Here is a 6,855-nt window from a genome sequence, read left to right as displayed (position 1 = left end):
TGTTGTACATTGTTGTTGCATCCATGATATATTCTGACATAAATATAGTATATTGAAGAATGGTTTTGCGAAATCCTTATCAAACATTTTATACTCAACCCTTTTTCAGAATGATCGACAATTTATTGGTTCGTCATGCGTTCAATGGTTGTCGTGAGTTCCAGCCTAGGTTGTCCGCCTAGGTTTCGGGTCTTTCAAAATCCACTCTTGGTCATCTCGTTTTGGAATATTCATAACTTCAGATCATTCTCCCTCCAAGTTATACTCTGTTAGAACTACGTTTGACCTGATTCCTTTTTCAACAAGATACATAGGCGCTATTAGGGCTCGGTCATGCTCCCCGTAAGCTTTCTAAATTTTAAAAATGGAAACTGGGGCAAAATGTTTTGAGGATGTCTCCAAAAATTTTACAAAGAAGACAATTCGTACAAGATTGAATATCGGAGGTTGTTAAAGCTGAAACAGGGGCAAAATTTGTAAGGACCCCCCTCAAAAATTTCACCAAGATTGTACTCAGACTCCAAATTTGGGAGGCATCACTCCGAGTTTATTTGTATCTTTTGAATTAACTTTTGTACATGATGTTATATTCATTCTATATCTTTGATTTTATTTATCTTACATTTCATTAAAAATATTGTTTTAATTGACTTTTTTTAAGTTGGGTTGTTCGCCATTCAATGTGACTCATCCATTTTTTACTTTTTTTACTTTTTATTTAATTAATAAAAATTGGTTTTTTGTTAAGTTTGGGTAGTCCGCCTTTCAATGTGACTCATTAATTTTTTATTTTATTTTTGTTACTTTTTTGTTAAATTTTGGTGGTCGTCGCTTCAATGTGACTCACTGATTTATTCATCCTTGTAAAATTTTCTTTAAATAGTAAAAAAAATATTTTGTTAAATTTGGGTTGGCCGCCTTTCAATGTGGCTCATTGGTTTTTCTTCTTATTATTTTTCCTCTCAAAAATTCATTTGTTGTTAATAGATTTTATGTCAAATCTGAAAGAATTATGTAAACCTGATTCTCATCAATGCGATACGTAGGCAGCCCTTATTGGGTTCAGTATTCTTTATTCAAAAGATTTTTTATTTTTTATTCTTTAAATGTTTATATTTTTGAAATCATTTTTGACTTGGTTGGTGCCAACACAATTCAAATGTGCAAGTGAAAAATAATTTGTACAATAAAGAAGATTGACTTATTGTTAAACCATAGATTCTTTTTGGTGTCTCTCTTTCATACTTTTGTTACACTCGTAAATATTTTCTTGAATACATTCAAGATTAGAATAAAATTAGATTCTTTGTTTCATGTGCATTGTGTGGTGAATTTTGAATTAAATTCAATTGTTTTGCATTGTTGATCTATAACTTGGCCTAAATGTTATTGAGGCGAAATTCCGAGTAATGTTTGATTTGTAAATGACTGTAGGCCTCCTTTGACCCGTTTAAGACTTTCAAAGCCTACTAAATGACATAAATCCTTAGTGTGCCCCATTTTGAGCCTTAAGCCTTTTGTTTGGACAAGCACATTTTAGCCTACACCTTTTCTGAGTGCTTATACACATTAATCCTCTTTTGGCCTGGCTTTCGTGAGCGCACTGAAGACGTGTAAGTTACAAAGAAAATCCAAAGTTCAAAATTTATCAAGGTCCCTGAAAATCGAGAGTATAAAAATGACTTCAAAGAAAGAAGTAAAAGTTCAAAATTTCCCACAAGCTCAAGCAAGAAAAATTTCAACAAAAAAAAAATAAAAAAAAATGCTCTAAACAAAAAGGAGAAAGTTCAAAATATGATGAAAAGGGAAAAAACTCAGATAATCAAAGTTTCAAAGAAGTCAAAAAGTGCAAAGGAAGGGACAACAAAGAGAATCAAATGCTAAAAGCGTAACAAATGTTGAAAGCATCTATTTAGTGCAATGCTCAAGAAGGGAATAAGTCACTTTTATCCCAAATGACTATCCTACCGACCCTAAGCCTACTTTACAAGCTATTAACGAGCCCTACATGATTTCAATTCAAATATTCTCACATTAGTGGAGATTAACATGAAGTCAAGCCTATGGTATCACAATGCATGTGTTTAACTTTTTTTTGGAGTGTGAGTGTGCTTTCGCAGATGTTCCCAAATCAAAATACTTTAAATGTGTGCAAATTGGGACCTTTATTTATAGTTCGAGCACTTGAAACATGATTTTAGGTCTAGTTTAAAGTCTTTGTTTGTAGCAAGATGGAAAAATCTTGTCGTTACTTAAGTACATTTGCGGTACCACTTGAATCCATAGGATTTACCTCGAAATCAATCTCAGTTAAAAGATAAAGAATTGTGAGAATTTTTTGTACAATACTATTGTTGGTGCTAACCAAGTTAAAATTTGTTATTATGTTCATAAATAAAAATGGGTTGGAACTCACTTTTCGTATTTGTCCAAATAACTTTATGGACTGCTTCAAAGTTCAAATTGCATTTTTGATAGTCATATCCTTCAAAATGACATCTTTGCATTTTTCGGTAATCATACCTTCAAAATGACATTTAAATTTGGGTTGTCATACCTTTCAAACTGACATCATTTTAAATCTATGCCCCATATTAATCCAAAGTAACTTTGTGGATCGTTTCATAGTTAAAATTATATTTTGTATTGTTATGTATCTTTTTATTTTTGGATCGTCATATCCTTCAAATGCCATTTTTTATTTTTAATTATTTTTGGGTCATCATATCCTTCAAAATGACATCTTTTATTTTTGGACCACATATCATTCAAAATGACATTTTTTTTATTTTTTTGGTCGTCATACCCTTCAAAGTTACATTTTTTTATTTGGGTTGTGATATCCTTCAAAATGACATTTTTTTATTTGGATCGTCATACTCTTCAAAATGACATTTTCTTAAATTTGGATAGTCATACCCTTCAAAATGAATTTTTTTTAGGTCATCATACCTTTCAAAATGATATCTTTTAGAAATCAATTTATTATCTCAAATAAATTAATTCTTTTCAAATTGGTTTGTCATGTCATTCAATATGACACATTTTATTTTGTTACTCCATTTTAAGTTAGCATTTTATTTTATTCATGATGTTATTAAGTTTGAATTATTGCATTGGTTAATACCTTGTTCATATGGTCATGTTTGCATAATTTATGTTATATTTGCTACTAACATTTATAATATTGCAGATTTTGTGATACGTCATTCATGTTAAGTTCAAGTTGGGTCGTCCACCTTTTAAAGAGACACGTTGGTTGTCATCTCCTTTCAAATGACACGTTAAGTTCAACATTGGATTGTCATCTCCTTTCAAATGACACGTTAAGTTCAAGATTGGTTTGTCACCTCAATTTATGTGACATATTAAGTTCAAGTTGGGTCGTCCGCCTTTCAAAGAGACAAGATTGAGTTGTCATCTCCCTTCAAATGACATGCTATGTTCAAGTTGGGTCGTCCGCCTTTCAAATAGACGCATTGGTTTGTCACCTCTTTCAAAGTGACATGTTATGTTCAAGTTGGATCATCCGCCTTTCAAAGAGACACGTTGGGTCGTCACCTCGTTCAAAGTGACATGTTATATTCAAGTTGGATCGTCTGCCTTTAAAAGAGACACGTTGGGTCGTCACCTCGTTCAAAGTGACATGTTATGTTCAAGTTGGGTCGTCCGCCTTTTAAAGAGACACGTTGGGTCATCACCTCGTTAAAAGTGACATGTTATATTCAAGTTGGGTCGTCCGCCTTTCAAAGAGACACGTTGGGTTGTCACCTCGTTCAAAGAGATATGTTATATTTAAGTCAGGTTGTCACCTCATTCAAAGTGACATGTTAAGTTCAAGTTGGGTCGTTTGCCTTTCGAATAAACACGTTTGGTTGTCACCTCGTTCAGAGTGACATGTTATATTTAAGTTGGGTTGTCACCTTATTCAAAGTTACATTTTAAGTTCAAGTTGGATCGTCCGTCTTTCAAAGAGACACGTTGGGTTGTCACCTCGTTCAAAGTGACATGTTATGTTCAAATTGGGTCGTTCGCCTTTCAAAGAGACATGTTAGGTTGTCACCTCGTTCAAAGTGACATGTTATTCACGTCAACCTCCTTTCAATAAGGTACACCACCTTCATTTTGAAATTTTGCAAGTAACATCTAATGTATGTGAATGTTCTCAGTTTACAATAAATTTTTGTCTTTATTGATTATATTCAGCCCAGTCGACGAATGTAGAGTATTTCTCAAAATATCTACTAACATCTCATTTTGTTTTGTTCAAAGGTTACAAAATCAAATTTGGGTTCGTCAACTTTTTTAGACCAGGATCTCTTTCATTGATCCTAATAAAACAAAGGGGCAAGTTTTTGACACCAAATTTTGGTCCGATAGTTTTTAAATTAATACTTTTGAGTATTTTATTTTAAATGCTATAAAATACACGTTTTGTCATTTTAATGATATTTTTAAGATAATCATCATTTTTCTCGAAGTATTAGAATTTATATCGGTTGTTATGTTCATATTATTTTGCCACAACCAAATGTTCAAATATTTGTTCATTCTTTATAAAATTATTATTTCTGTTAAGTTGAATTTTTCACATGTAATTAATTACATTCATTACATTTTTTTTTCATATTCATTTTTTCTCTGTTATGTTGTTAATATTCATTTTCATATTTTGTGCAGTCTAGAAATTCATTTAAATCCGAATATAATTTTTATGCACAGATACTTGAGCCAAAATTTCAAGCCCATAACTTGGGCCCATTGTATTACAATCCTATTTAAATAAAAATTTATCCATTAGGTTAGGTGGTGGATAAAAATGTTAGTGGTAATTTTCAGATTTCCTTTGGTCTTGAAAGACTTCTTTTAGTGTTCATATTTTTCTGGCTAGTTACCAGAGTTCAGCCGAAATCCGACAAGTCCACCACCCAAAAGACCCCGGTTGCTCTAACCCATTTCTTTCTCCATTTTTCTGGTGAAAAGTTAACCCAACGCTTCTCCTCTTCGCTGCTGTTGTCAGCAGATCTCATTAGCTGCAGCAAACAACAACAAGTGACCCATTTTCCTGGCCAAACCACCACCTGAAACCCCCAAAACAGCCAGCAAACAACAATTAAACTAAACCCCAACCTCCCTTTATCTTCCTTTTTCAGTGAGCTTTTGCAAACAACCAGACCCTTTTTCACTTTATTTGCGTCCATTCTTGCCATGAAAATCATTTACGGTGAAATTCTCATCGCTTTTCAGCTCTAACCAGCCACCAAATCGCTGCTAAATCCAGCCCCGTTCCTTCACGTACAACTAACAAAAAGAACCCTATCCCTTTCCCCCCTTTTTTCGTATTTTCTACTTGTTTCTTTTGCAGGTCTCAAGCGAGCTCGACTCCAGCTGCACTGCCGGTGAAATGGATATCCAACCAATGCCATCACTGGACGGCTAACATCGAAAAATAGCAATGCCAACTCCGGCGAACACTATCAGTGAGTTCACAAGTCCAAATCAGCAACACTACTTGATTCCGACAAATGGGTATTCTTCTTTGTTTTATCTTTTTAGTACTTCACTTTGTTTGTTCTCTACGTTTCAGATCTGGCCGGAGGGGTTCAAATTCCGGCCATTGTTATTTTCCGATAGAAACTTTATCTTCTTTGATTAAGAAAAATGTTTAGTTTGCTACTCTACTTTGCCCGCTTTTTAACTTTTGGGTCATTTCATTTTTGCTTATTTTTATTTATTTGTTGACTCATTACTTGCTTCATCCAATAGTTGCTGCTTTATTTTTGTTTATATGATTTTAGATTTATTAAAATTATTACATTTCATTTTCTAAAAATTTCCAGCGAACTGTGGTGCTCTTGTTTTTATTAGTTTGTTATATAGTTTATATTATATCGTTATTTGTTAATGTCATATGATTATGTGGGAATATTTTATTTTTCTATATCATGTTATTTTTCTCATTATCTTTGTTGCATTGTTTATTTGGTTCTTAATATTATCTTATTTTATTTTTTTCATCTCTCAATATTTGTTATCGTTACAAGTTAAAATTGCCGTTGAAGAAATTATCGTCGATTTCTAAGGTCTTTCATGTTAATAAGATGGGTTTTTATTTTTAAGTTATTATTTCATGTATTCAACTTTATTCATATTTATTTATTACTAACACTTTTACTAAGTGTGTTTACAAGTAACCATAACTTACTTCTTTGAAGCTATTCGAAAGGACTTCGAATTATATTTTTCAATTCATTATTTTGTATATATTGATGTTAGACAAACCTTAAGCCGATATTATTATTTTATTTTATTGTGTGTATTGCATGTTTATTACATTTGTACATTATTTTATTCTCCTGCTCAATTTGAAAAAATAAACTCAGTCAAGAACCACAATTGTGGATTTCGAAGGATGCCTAACCCTTCAGAATAACTTGAACCCCTTACCTAGAATCAATTTGGTTTCGTAGACTCTCTTTTAAACTAAATAATTAATCGGTTTCCTAGTTTTCCTAAAAAATTAGGTGGCGACTCCCTTTTCCCTTTAATCTCTTTTCCCTTTGATTCCCCTTCTAAAATCTTTTTACCCGTTTTAAAATTGTTCTAACTATTTTTTTTAATTGAGTCACCGCGACGTTGCTTCAATTCAAAGGATGTCAACAGAGGGAACTTGAATCTCATTTAAAACACTTTTCTATAAAATCTGAATTAATGGATGAGTATATTGATTAAGAACAAGGCCCCTACATTCCACGTAGAAAAAATAATATTCCTCACTTAAGGGCCATGAAGTACAAGATGCAACATATATTATTTGGTTCATTCATCTTTATACCCCCCCCCCCCCCCCCCCCC

At 32.6% G+C, this 6,855-nt stretch overlaps 1 long non-coding RNA gene across 1 annotated transcript in view; it reads left to right on the top strand.

The window, feature by feature from the left end:
* The first annotated feature begins 4,821 nt into the window (after positions 1 to 4,821).
* Positions 4,822 to 6,855, top strand: part of LOC114074399 — a 2,331-nt gene continuing 297 nt past the window's right edge. Inside the window, exon 1 of the long non-coding RNA XR_003574795.1 lies at positions 4,822 to 5,529. This is a non-coding gene — a long non-coding RNA (uncharacterized LOC114074399). The remainder of the gene's footprint in view (positions 5,530 to 6,855) is intronic.

This window comes from Solanum pennellii, chromosome 10 (genome assembly GCF_001406875.1).
Source record: "Solanum pennellii chromosome 10, SPENNV200".
Lineage (NCBI taxonomy): Eukaryota > Viridiplantae > Streptophyta > Magnoliopsida > Solanales > Solanaceae > Solanum > Solanum pennellii.
The sequence above is the reverse complement of the archived record's forward strand: the minus strand, read 5'-3'. Positions and strand labels throughout refer to the sequence as shown.